At 47.0% G+C, this 13853-nt stretch overlaps 1 protein-coding gene across 2 annotated transcripts in view; it reads left to right on the forward strand.

Annotated features, from left to right (window-relative positions):
* Nucleotides 1-3279: 3279 nt before the first annotated feature.
* The window catches only part of aadat (aminoadipate aminotransferase), a 36873-nt gene continuing 26299 nt past the window's right edge, over nucleotides 3280-13853 (forward strand). Inside the window, exons 1-2 of one of the 2 annotated variants that reach the window (XM_041273894.1) lie at nucleotides 3280-3360; nucleotides 4717-4867. The gene's annotated coding sequence lies outside the window, so the exon portion shown is untranslated. Of the gene's footprint in view, nucleotides 3361-4716; nucleotides 4868-7404; nucleotides 7799-13853 lie in introns of those variants that run through there. The other variant, XM_041273902.1, reaches the window with a different exon arrangement.

Here is a 13853-nt window from a genome sequence, read left to right on the forward strand (position 1 = left end):
TGAATATTGTGTGCAGTTCTGGTCACCTCGCTATAAAAAAGATATTGCTGCTCTAGAAAGAGTGCAAAGAAGAGCGACCAGAATTATTCCGGGCTTAAAAGGCATGTCATATGCAGACAGGCTAAAAGAATTGAATCTGTTCAGTCTTGAACAAAGAAGACTACGTGGCGACCTAATTCAAGCATTCAAAATTCTAAAAGGTATTGACAGTGTCGACGCAAGGGACTTTTTCAGCCTGAAAAAAGAAACAAGGACCAGGGGTCACAAATGGAGTTTAGAAAAAGGGGCATTCAGAACAGAAAATAGGAGACACTTTTTTACACAGAGAATTGTGAGGGTCTGGAATCAACTCCCCAGTAATGTTGTTGAAGCTGACACCCTGGGATCCTTCAAGAAGCTGCTTGATGAGATTTTGGGATCAATAAGCTACTAACAACCAAACGAGCAAGATGGGCCGAATGGCCTCCTCTCGTTTGTAAACTTTCTTATGTTCTTATGTTCTTAATAAAGTGCAAGCTACTGTACACAATCAGACAGTAAAAGTCATCAAGGAGTTCTGTGACATCACGGCCCAGTCCTCACGAAAAAGAAACAAATCTTTTCTTCTAAAAATCACAAACTTCTAATAATAATAATAATAATAATATAATAATAATAATAATAATAATAATAATAATTAGGAGCTGTCGGTTAGTATCTTGGCTTCTTCTTTTGGCTACAATCAGATTCATAACATTTCACGCTGACTTTAGAATTCTTAATAATACAGTTCTGCCCCAAAATGCTCACAACTCGTCGTACCTTGACACGAATAGGGTATGGCAGCCGACGACCTAACAGAGTTCCACTTCTTTCAGCAAAACACAAAAAACTGCGGTTGCAGTGGGCTAAGGAACGAAAACACTGGACACTGGAGGATTGGAAAAACATTGCCTGGTCTGATGAATCCCGGTTCCTGCTGTTTTAGCTGATGGGAGGACTAGGGTATGGAGAAAACCACATGAGTACATGCATCCATCATGCCATGTGTCAATATTGCAGGCTGGTGGTTGTGGTGGTGTGGGCCAGCATCCCTACCGAACGCTTTCGACACCATGTAGAGTCCATGCCCCGACGAATTGAGGCTGTTCTGAGGGTAAAAAGGGGGTGTAACTCAATATTAGGAAGGTGTTCCTAATGTTTTGCACACTCAGTGTAAATATCAGTTACACTGGCATTATATTACAACAACGTCTCACCCTAAAGACAGAGCACAAAGAGGTTAAGTGACTTGCTCGAGTGAGGTCACACAGTGAGTCAATGAGTGAGGCGGGATTTGAAGCAGGGACCTAACGTGACACTGTTCACTTTTGAGTTCAATCTTATGTAAATTGTTTATGTGCAAATACACGAAGGAAAACACACACATGCGTGTGCGTGTCAGTGTGTTGTGTGCTTGTCAGTGTGTGCGTGTGCGTGTCAGTGTGTTGTGTGCTTGTCAGTGTGCGTGTGCGTGTCAGTGTGTTGTGTGCTTGTCAGTGTGTGCGTGCGTGTCAGTGTGTTGTGTGCTTGTCAGTGTGTGCGTGCGTGTCAGTGTGTTGTGTGCTTGTCAGTGTGTACGTGTGGTGTCAGTGTGTTGTGTGCTTGTCAGTGTGTGTGTGTGTGTGTGTGTGTGTGTGTGCTTGTCAGTGTGGTGTGTGTGTGTGTGTGCGTGTCAGTGTGTTGTGTGCTTGTCAGTGTGTGCGTGCGTGTCAGTGTGTTGTGTGCTTGTCAGTGTGTGCGTGCGTGTCAGTGTGTTGTGTGCTTGTCAGTGTGTGCGTGCGTGTCAGTGTGTTGTGTGCTTGTCAGTGTGTGCGTGTGGTGTCAGTGTGTTGTGTGCTTGTCAGTGTGTGTGTGTGTGTGTGTGTGTGTGTGTGTGTGTGCGTGTCAGTGTGTGTGTGTGTGTCAGTGTGTTGTGTGCTTGTCAGCACACACACTGTGTGTGTGTGTGTCAGTGTGTTGTGTGCTTGTCAGTGTGTGCGTGCGTGTCAGTGTGTTGTGTGCTTGTCAGTGTGTGCGTGTGGTGTCAGTGTGTTGTGTGCTTGTCAGTGTGTGCGTGTGGTGTCAGTGTGTTGTGTGCTTGTCAGTGTGTGTGTGTGTGTCAGTGTGTTGTGTGCTTGTCAGTGTGTGCGTGCGTGTCAGTGTGTTGTGTGCTTGTCAGTGTGTGCGTGCGTGTCAGTGTGTTGTGTGCTTGTCAGTGTGTGCGTGTGGTGTCAGTGTGTTGTGTGCTTGTCAGTGTGTGTGTGTGTGTGTGTGCGTGTCAGTGTGTCGTGTGTGTGTGTGTCAGTGTGTTGTGTGAGTCTGGTCCAGTGCTTAAAGAAAAGGTCTTGTAACCACGGTGGTACTAAAACAAAAGATCGGGAAAATGGGATGATGGCATGATTACCTGCAATTACTCTGACAGACACTAGGGGCCACTGCAATAAATTCTTCTATGCAGTTCAACATACATTTTCTGGAGAAATGCTGTTACGAATGCAGTCTGTCTGCAGTGGGAAAATGGCAAACAAAATAAATAAACACTTTACTGCCAAAATATACTGTTAATGTGGGTAATAAAGTATAGGTGGTTTAATTGCAGGCACTGTGTAGTTACATAAACTGTTGTACAACCATTTATCTTTAATGGAAAAATGGCTATAGCACATCCCTTTATGAGAGAAAATGGGCAATAAACATAGTCTATTACTCTGATCACTGTTTTAAAACAGTTTTTACACTGTTTAGTGAAAATAATAAAAGGCTATTGCTATGCTAAACTCTCCATTTCAACTATAATTTTCCTGTTATAATATTAAGCAAAACTCAAGTTGATGATTATTGATGTACCATGCAATGGTTCTAAAAAGACAAATAAAATTAAAAAAAAGATGCTCAACTTTTTACGTGCTTTTCAAGCTTCAACCGGCTGAAACCCGTAACTTTTACACTGCGTGTACTGTAGCCTATACATTGAGCAGTGACAGAAATATTTAACTAGACAACTTCCCTAATAAATGTATGTGCTATTGCCATCTTCGCAGTAAAAAACATTTTTTAAAGTGCAGAGTCACCATACAGTGTTTATTGATCATCTTTCCTAATAGATATTTTCGTAATTCCAGGTGCCATCTAGATAGATTTAGATAACAGTTATTTGTAGTGATCTTTTGTATGTGACAGAAACTAGGCATTGCCATCTAGTGAAGTGGGGGACTTCTTGCAGGCAGTCATTCCACTCATCCCATCTTCCCGAGCTTCCTTTTGGTACCACCCTGCAACCAGGAGGTTATTGTATTATTGAGTAAAATATTATAATCAAGAGAAGACAGCGGTGCTATCTTTAAAGGATAGTACAGCTGGGTAAGCAATGCTCCCTTCATTAACATGACGTGTGCTTATTCATTGCGAGATATGTCAGGCTTTATAATTTTGTACATAAAAACACAAACATTGCAAAAAACTGTTCTTTTCGGCTTGCCTGTAAACAGGGCACTATGAAAACTGAGGTAGAAATTTGAAAGCATCAGTAAAGTAATTACATTGTGTTACTGATGTGTGAAACGTGACGTGAAAGGATTCCTAAAAGTAACACTCACGGGTCACGTGTAATGGTTCAACCAAATACCCCGGTGAAGTTAGCTTGATATTGCATATAGGATATTCGGGTGGATATTCGATAGTCACACAAAACACTAATATTTCACACAATGAAAGCTGTTATGCTAAGGAATCATTTAAGCCATGTCTCGTTGATTTGCGAGTAAGCAATCTCTAGTTATGAACATGAAAAAATACGCATTCATATTCACTATACATTGTACAGTAGGTCACGTCATATAATGGTTCATAGCTCCTACATAAAAAATAAAATAAAAAAACTCGCAAATAACTGTTATTTCACCGCTTTAAAGATGTCATGCTAATGAGTAATTTAAGCCATCTCTCGCTGATTTGCGACTTAGCAATTTCTAGTTATGAACATGAAAAATAATCGTACATATTCACTCATTTCCCTCATTTGGTTCATGTCGAGCTGAACCAGCTTCATTCCCAGCACTAACAAGGACTGTCACCATACAGTCCTGGATCCAGGGAATCGTCGTGGAAGGGGCTGAGTAAACCAAAAGGTGGCGCCGCAGAACACTACAGCTACAATGAAGTTCACATTGTTTCATTTTATCCACTTAAAATACCTAATACCTACCAGTACAAAAATACAAATGCGTCCTGTGTGTCTGCCTTGTGCGAATATGTGTGCAGCGCGGCGGTGTGAACATGGACGACAAACAGAATAACATTATAAATATAATAGAATTGTAAAAAATGTAACATTACGAAATAGTTATTAAAATGATAAATCAAAGCACATGTGTGTTAGTGCCATCTGCACCCCACACAACGTGTTTGGAATGGATGTATAGGTAATGCATACTAACTGCACCAAATGGAATTGTTTTTAAATGCAAAAGTAAACAGGCTGGTAGGACCCTACTCGAAACACTGGGCATATCTGACCCTCAATAATGATATCGGTTCAACAGCCAATACTAACTGGAGTTACTAGTATGCAAGTATGTAGGCTGAATGACCATGTTGCTGTATCGGTAGTTCGCTTCCTAGAATGTAAGAATGACCTGCCGTTTCTGAACCCGGTCTTTAATCCAGATACATTTCATGCATTGTTTTTATGTTTGTTCACATTTTGTCATTTTTGAGAATTGGACAGGCATCGGTCAGAAAAAAAGGAGCAACTCATAATCGAAATGTAAGCCGGGAAATTAAGTGTTTGCAAAATTTTACTACAACACCCAGAGTTCCGTGCGAATTTGTTCGACGAGGAGAGCGACAGTCGGGCTTTTCTTGCAAGGTGAGTGTCTGTTGCACTATAGGACGTATGTAATCGCTTACAAATTAATCAAATTAAGTTATATTTTTACTGGCATATTTTTCTGTTTAGCTGTCATGATTTTTTTTAAAGAAATAACATTTAAACGATTGTACCACTACATAGGTAACGCGTTATACATGTTGTAGGGCTTTTAAGTTTGTAATAACATTATGCAGCCCTCAAGCTAGTTTATCCATAATTACTGTACCGGAGTAGAGAGTAAAATGCAATACTTAAAACTAATTTTCAAAATGTAATAGTGTAATATGTGTAACTGCAGTTTACCAGGAGTTAAGAGTGCAGTCTAAAGACTGTCTGTGCACTGAGCTAGTGTTTGACAGTGTCAAAAAATGTAAAATCAGCGAGCCACCACGAGTGTGCTTTCTGTGGCATCTAAAACGTAACACAGCTTTAGCAAAATGTCCGACAACCAACCCATGCACAATATTAACTGCAGATTATGATTACAACATTATTTATGTAACTTGGGAAATAATGACCCAAATAAATATGCATGTCCAATAATAGCTATCTGTCTCCAGGGTTGTCGTTTGACAAGGTGTTATACCAATAGTGTCTTCTGGCAGTAGTTGGGGCTGTGAAATAATTCTGACAGTCACAAACGGGCTTTTTAGGCTCAGAAATCCATGACTGTCTGGAAAAATATTTGAAAAAACTATAATCATTTTGTTCCATGATCTGGTGGTATGTGTTACACTGTATTACAGTACACTGCATGATTGTTGATTGTTCCATGATCTGGTGGTATTGTGTTACACTGTATTACAGTACACTGCATGATTGTTGATTGTTCCATGATCTGGTGGTATTGTGTTACACTGTATTACAGTACACTGCATGATTGTTGATTGTTCCATGATCTGGTGGTATTGTGTTACACTGTATTACAGTACACTGCATGATTGTTGATTGTTCCATGATCTGGTGGTATTGTGTTACACTGTATTACAGTACACTGCATGATTGTTGATTGTTCCATGATCTGGTGGTATTGTGTTACACTGTATTACAGTACACTGCATGACTGTTGATTGTACCATGATCTGGTGGTATTGTGTTACACTGTATTACAGTACACTGCGTGATTGTTGATTGTTCCATGATCTGGTGGTATTGTGTTACACTGTATTACAGTACACTGCGTGATTGTTGATTGCTCCATGATCTGGTGGTATTGTGTTACACTGTATTACAGTACACTGCGTGATTGTTGATTGTTCCATGATCTGGTGGTATTGTGTTACACTGTATTACAGTACACTGCGTGATTGTTGATTGCTCCATGATCTGGTGGTATTGTGTTACACTGTATTACAGTACACTGCGTGATTGTTGATTGTTCCATGATCTGGTGGTATTGTGTTACACTGTATTACAGTACACTGCGTGATTGTTGATTGTTCCATGATCTGGTGGTATTGTGTTACACTGTATTACAGTACACTGCGTGATTGTTGATTGTTCCATGATCTGGTGGTATTGTGTTACACTGTATTACAGTACACTGCGTGATTGTTGATTGTTCCATGATCTGGTGGTATTGTGTTACACTGTATTACAGTACTCTGCATGATTGTTGATTGCTCCATGATCTGGTGGTATTGTGTTACACTGTATTACAGTACTCTGCATGATTGTTGATTGCTCCATGATCTGGTGGTATTGTGTTACACTGTATTACAGTACACTGCGTGATTGTTGATTGTTCCATGATCTGGTGGTATTGTGTTACACTGTATTACAGTACACTGCGTGATTGTTGATTGTTCCATGATCTGGGTTATTAGATAGTGTATCTAGATCTTTTCAGAACACTACATGAACCCCAGGGGACATACTGCATACTGCAACAATACTCGAAGGACTAGAGACACTGAAGTTATATGATTATATGTGTTATATGATTCGCCCAGACAAGAACCATTAGATTCTTTGGCTCACGTATTTTAAACAATAACAACACTAGCACTTGGGATACACAGCTCACACTTCATCGAGGGATATATTCTATATTCTTCACGGCTCAACCTTATAATAGTTCTTTGCAGGTTTTAAACTGCTGTTACATATTTACAAAACAGAGACTTTGTGTTCTAGCTGACTTTTAACAGGCGAGTCAAAGTTCATTCGTACGTAATATATATACACTTCTAAATACTTAGTTTTTTTTTTTTATCTGCAATTCGAGATCCATTACTTGGTGTTGCAAATTAAATATATATATTTTTTAAAAGAATGGAGATTTCCGAAAGGACAGTGACAACCAATGCTGGTATGATTTTTCTTATTTGGTGCGTTTTATGAATTGTTTCTCATTACTACAGTAGCCCTGTGGTTACTGTCACATTAATAAAATGAATAATGTTAAACTGCCCCAGTAGAAAAACAATTAGAGTGCAGCATACAAAAGTCAGACCACTAAGATACAACGAATCAGAAAGAAGTAGAGAGAGAGAGAGAGAGAGAGAGAGAGAGAGAGAGAGAGAGAGAGAAACACTGAATTGGAATGGTTCAAAGGAGTATAAAACAAAAAATTTGTATTAGCGAAATCGACTTAGTTTCAATTTATAGCCTTCCAGGTTATTATTTTTTTACTAATTTTGTACTCTTTGGAAACCCCAGTTTACGATCCCCATTAGTTTGTGTATGTTTTTAATATTTGTCACGTTACTGTTTGAGAAGAAAGAACAACAACAACGACAGCAGCATCAGCGCCTCAAAATGTAACCGTCCACATTTTCGGATAGCGCTCAGGGTGACCCAAGAGTTCCTCCAATAATTCCTGACAAGAAACCACAGTACACCAGTTTTTGAGATCCTTTCATTCAGTCGGCTCTTCCTTTGAGGACACTTGCTGCGCTTTGAACCAGCCTTCAGAGACCCCGTGTTGTAAGTACTGCTGACATTTGTTTGGCAGACGCGAGGAAATAAAAAATGTATCACGTTACTGAAGCTGTGCTTGTAGTTGGACGCACTGTACAGCTGAAGGGGGTTTGTTTTAAAGCCACTATGCACCCAAGGACCACTCGGGCCACAACGTTTATTTTATTTAGTTAAAACTGTCTGTATACCATTTGTTAGTTTAATTATCTCCCTTAAGGAGATTAGTATTACTGGCCAGTGGTATTAGATAGTGTAGCTATATCTTGAGTTTTATTTCATTAGTAAACACCTGTTTTTGTTTGACTAAGCTTATTTGTGGTTTGGTTTATTATTAAAGACTGCATATTGTTTATTTTATGATAATTGTCCTGGGGTTGTGCATCACTGTATTTAACACACCCCTAGGTGGAGGCATTGTGCACTTTATAGGTAGTCTGTTAGCCCCTGGCTTTTTGTAGACGTGACCTGAAGTTATCTTCAACCCCTTTGAACACCAAACTCAGGACTTTCAGCCATAGCTTTGTGGTAAGAAGCCTTGCGTTACTCAGTGATTCCCTTTCAATGGAATGACAATCATTACCGAATGGGAAGAGCCCTCTCTGACCACCAATCACTGAGCATATATAAAAAAGCTGCCCTATCAGGACCCTGCTGTGAGGGGGAAGTCCCTCCCACCTCCTGCTGAATATATCGTCATTTTCTCTTTCACTTCACTGAGACAGGTCACAGATTGCTTCGTTCTTTCTTTGTCCGAATTTGGCTGATTTGTCGGTTTAATACCGTCAAATTTAATTTCATCCTTGGTAAAGTCACGCTTTCAAGCGTTATTGAGAGTGCACCTGCCTAATTCTCGTGTCAGTTTACTGACTAGAGCTGGTTTCGAGCCCTCTTTTGAAATTGGTAAGTGGCCATTACTCTCTTTCACTACACAAGGCCTCATGTAGTTTTCTATACCGTGTTGGGAGCTGTTGTGGTGCTGTAAGGAGACCCAGCGGGCTCGCGGCGTCATCCTCTACGCCGATTTAATCAGCCACAGCGAACCAAAGTAAAAAAAAAAAAAAAAAAAAACAGCTCGGGCCTCGGGCTTTCCTAGTGTGGCTTTCCTTGCCCTTGGAGCCCACACCGACTGAATTGGCTACACAGCCCGGCACCGACCGCACTCCTCATCAGCGACAGCACTGCTGTACGACGCCGTCCCCTGCCCCGATTGACTCTGCACCGACCGCTCGCACCGACAGCCCTGCTGTACGATGCCGTCCCCTGCCCCGATTGACTCTGCACCGACCGCTCGCACCGACAGCCCTGCTGTACGATGCCGTCCCCTGCCCCGATTGACTCTGCACCGACCGCTCGCACCGACAGCCCTGCTGTACGATGCCGTCCCCTGCCCCGATTGACTCTGCACCGACCGATCGCACCGACAGCCCTGCTGTACGATGCCGTCCCCTGCCCCGATTGACTCTGCACCGACCGCTCGCACCGACAGCCCTGCTGTACGATGCCGTCCCCTGCCCCGATTGACTCTGCACCGACCGCTCGCACCGACAGCCCTGCTGTACGATGCCGTCCCCGGCCCCGATTGACTCTGCACCGACCGCTCGCACCGACAGCCCTGCTGTACGATGCCGTCCCCGGCCCCGATTGACTCTGCACCGACCGCTCGCACCGACAGCGCTGCTGTACGATGCCGTCCCCTGCCCCGATTGACTCTGCACCGACCGCTCGCACCGACAGCCCTGCTGTACGATGCCGTCCCCTGCCCCGATTGACTCTGCACCGACCGCTCGCACCGACAGCCCTGCTGTACGATGCCGTCCCCTGCCCCGATTGACTCGGCACCGACCGCTCGCACCGACAGCGCTGCTGTACGATGCCGTCCCCTGCCCCGATTGACTCTGCACCGACCGCTCGCACCGACAGCGCTGCTCTACGACGCCGTCCCTGGCCCCGATTGACTCTGCACCGACCGCTCGCACCGACAGCGCTGCTCTACGACGCCGTCCCTGGCCCCGATTGACTCGGCACCGACCGTTCGCACCGACAGCGCTGCTCTACGACGCCGTCCCTGGCCCCGATTGACTCTGCACCGACCGTTCGCACCGACAGCGCTGCTCTACGACGCCGTCCCTGGCCCCGATTGACTCTGCACCGACCGCTCGCACCGACAGCGCTGCTCTACGACGCCGTCCCTGGCCCCGATTGACTCGGCACCGACCGTTCGCACCGACAGCGCTGATGTACGACGCCGTCCCCGGCCCCGATTGACTCTGCACCGACCGTTCGCACCGACAGCGCTGCTCTACGACGCCGTCCCCGGCCCCGATTGACTCTGCACCGACCGTTCGCACCGACAGCGCTGATGTACGACGCCGTCCCCGGCCCCGATTGACTCTGCACCGACCGCTCGCACCGACAGCGCTGCTCTACGACGCTGTCCCTGGCCCCGATTGACTCTGCACCGACCGCTCGCACCGACAGCCCTGCTCTACGACGCTGTCCCTGGCCCCGATTGACTCGACACCGACCGTTCGCACTGACAGCGCTGATTTACGATGCCGTCCCTGGCCCCGATTGACTTGGCACTGACCGCTCGCACCGACAGCGCTGATGTACGATGCCGTCCCTGGCCCCGATTGACTCTGCACCGACCGCTCGCACCGACAGCCCTGCTCTACGACGCTGTCCCTGGCCCCGATTGACTCGACACCGACCGTTCGCACCGACAGCGCTGCTGTACGACGCCGTCCCCGGCCCCGATTGATGCACCGACCGCTCGCACCGACAGCGCTGCTCTACGACGCCGTCCCCGAATGACTCGGCACTGACCGCTCGCACCGACAGCGCTGCTCTACGACGCTGTCCCTGGCCCCGATTGACTCGGCACCGACCGTTCGCACCAACAGCGCTGCTCTACAACGCCGTCCCTGGCCCCGAATGACTCGGCACCGACAACGCTGCTCTACGATGCCGTCCCTGGCCCCGATTGACTCGGCACTGACCGTTCGCACCGACAGCGCTGCTGTACGACGCCGTCCCCGGCCCCGAATGACTCGGCACTGACCGTTCTCACCGACAGCGCTGCTGTACGACACCGTCCCCGGCCCCGATTGACTCGCCGTCGGTGTGACCATCAACGGCGCCGTTTATAGCCTGGCACCAACCTCGGCGCCAACTGACTCAGCACCGACCGCTCGGCATCGACTGTGCTCTAAATCTCAGGGCAGATTGCCCCCTACCACCGGGCGGCCCAACTTCCCCAGTCTCATCCATCAGGAAAGCCACAGCAGGGGTCTCCTTACCGGCCCTGCCGCATGTGTCACAAAGGGAAGAGTTCCAGGCACTCATGCAGCGTGCAGCTGCAGCCACGGATGTTCCCAGGCTGGCAGAACAGGAGGGAAAGGGGAACTGCTTTCTATAGAAGAAAGGGTACGAACAGCATGCCCTCTCCTTGTGCCAGGATTTCCTCGAGCTGGTTCGCTCATCCTGGAGTAACCCAGCCTCCGCCCCCCTCAGCCTCTAGAACAGCAGAGGCCCTGCTACACACTGCAGGATCCCAAGAAGCGGGCTTAGGCATGTTCCCCACCATTGGGGACACGGTCACAGGCGGTGAAAGAAAGACTCGCCCCCTAAGAAAGACCCGCCCCCTCCCAAGCCCAAGGGAGACCGCCCGTGAGGGGCCCCGGCTGCCGCCAAACCCCCCTCACAATCGGACTGACCAAAGGCAATGACCCATGGCAAGGCTGCACCCAGGACTCCTGGGTGCTATCAATAATGAGACACGGATATACTCTACAATTCCGCTGAGGTCCGCCACCCTTCAAGGCTGTGCTCCTCACCACCGTCGAACCAGCGAGCACGATACTCCTTCAACAGGAGATCGTCAATCTTCAACAGAAGAACGCTGTGCGATGCCCTCAGCGGCTTTTACTCCAGGTACTTCCTGGTGCCCAAGAGTGATGTCAGTTTCAGACCTATTCTGGACCTCAGGGTCCTCAATTTTGTTCCTCAAACAGAGGAAGTTCAACATGTTGACAGCACAGCGTATCCTCCAGTCCGTCCAACCGGGCGACTGGTTCACATCAATTGACCTGGAAGACGCCTACTTCCTATGTCCCGATCTGTGCCGCGCACAGAAAGTATCTGCTCTTCGCCTTTCCAGACAACGCGTACAAATTCTTCGTGCTGCCATTTGGCCTCTCACTGGCGCCCCGCACATTTTCAAAGTGCATGGATGCAGCACTGGCTCCACTCAGGCTGTGGGGGCTGGTGGCAGTCGCCTCAAGAATCCTTCCACTAGGGCTGCTAAGAATGCGCCCGCTTCAAGCCTGGGTAAATACACTCAAGGTGCACCCAGTCCGAGATCGGTACCGGCTGGTGCGAGTGTCCAGACAATGCTGGAAGACACTGGAGTGGTGGCTCCATCCTGGCAATTTGCACCTCGGATCTCCCCTCGGATCCCCTCACAGAAGGGAAGTGATCAATACAAACGCCTCTAGCCTGCACTGGGGAGCGGTCTGGAATGGGAGAGGAATAAGAGGTCAGTGGAATGGGACATTGGCAGCAAGCGCACATAAATGCCCTAGAACTGCAAGTAGTGAACCTGGCGTTATCTCATTTTCGCCAGCAGTTAGTGCACAAACATGCACAAATTGCTGTCCTGGACGCACAGAAACTTGTGTTCCATCAGGGCGGGTTCACCTCCCCGATGTGGACAACAAGGCAGCAGACCTCCTGTCCAGAAGAGCTCCAGACACCTCGGAATATAGACTGCATCCTCAAGTGGTGAAACAGATTTGGGAGAGGTTTCGTATTGCACGTGTTGACCTCTTTGCCACAGCCGTCCACACATTGCCCCCTATGGTTCTCCATGGAGAGAGACGGGGGCCTGGTTTGCTCTCCTCTCTGACATGTTGTCGGGTCAACCGTGGCAGCTCCCGCTGCGCAAGGACCTCCTGAGCCAAGCGGAGGGGCTATTATGGCACCCGAACCCAGTCCAGCTCCAACTCTGGGTCTGGCCATTGAACAGAGCCGTCTATTCTGACAAGGTTTGCCAGATGCAGTGATAGAAACACTACAGTCTGCTAGGGCGCCGAGCACTAGAGCCCAGTACTCGTACAAATGGAAAGTTTTCCAAGACTCTTACATTGCCGAAGGTCACGACCCTGTGACTTGCCCTATTGAGACGATATTAACCTTCTTGCAACACTTGTTTGACGCAGGAAAATAAGCGTCCACTTTGAAGGTATACCTGGCAGCAATATCAGTGTGCCACGACAAAATTGACTCTATGTCCCTGGGGCACACTTCCTGGCAGTGCAATTTCTTAAAGGGGCTTGGAGGCTTCTTCCTCCCATGAAAAGTATGGTCCTCAAGTGGGATCTAGAACTGGTACTGTGGGTCCTTATGGGTCCCCTATTTGAGCCCATGGCATCAGCAGAACTGTATCTTGTTTCCTTGAAGGTGGCGTTTTTAATAGCCATTATGTCTGGCAGACGAGTAAGTGAGCTTCATGCGCTGTCTATCGATGACACATGTATGGCTTTTACTGGAAATGACTCACGGGTGACATTAAGAACAAATCCAGCCTTTTTGCCAAAGGTGGTATCTTCATTCCATATTAACCAACCAGTGGTTTTGGAAACTTTCAGACCTCCCCCGCACAAGTCAAAGGAGGACCGTAGACACCACACGCTTTGCCCAGTTCGGACTCTGCGCTGTTACCTGGATAGGACGACGTCCTGGAGACAGTCCAACCAACTGTTTGTCTTCTATGGGTCCTGCTCTGGAGGTCAGGCCCTATCGAAGCAAAGTCTAGCGCACTGGGTGATAGATCCTATACGCTTGGCGTATGAACAGACGGTCTCCCCCTTACCGGGTAGGACATTACGGCCCATTCTACAAGGGGCCAGGCAACTTCGTGGGCTTTCCATCATGGCGCCTCTTTAGATGAGCTATGCAATGCTGCTACATGGACAGGTAGTCAGACATTTGCACATTTTTACCACTTTGATGTCGCAAACCGAGCGAGACCCTCTCTGGGATCTAGGGTGTTGCGGGCGGC

This window comes from Polyodon spathula, chromosome 2 (assembly GCF_017654505.1).
Source record: "Polyodon spathula isolate WHYD16114869_AA chromosome 2, ASM1765450v1, whole genome shotgun sequence".
Taxonomy (NCBI): Eukaryota; Metazoa; Chordata; class Actinopteri; order Acipenseriformes; family Polyodontidae; genus Polyodon; species Polyodon spathula.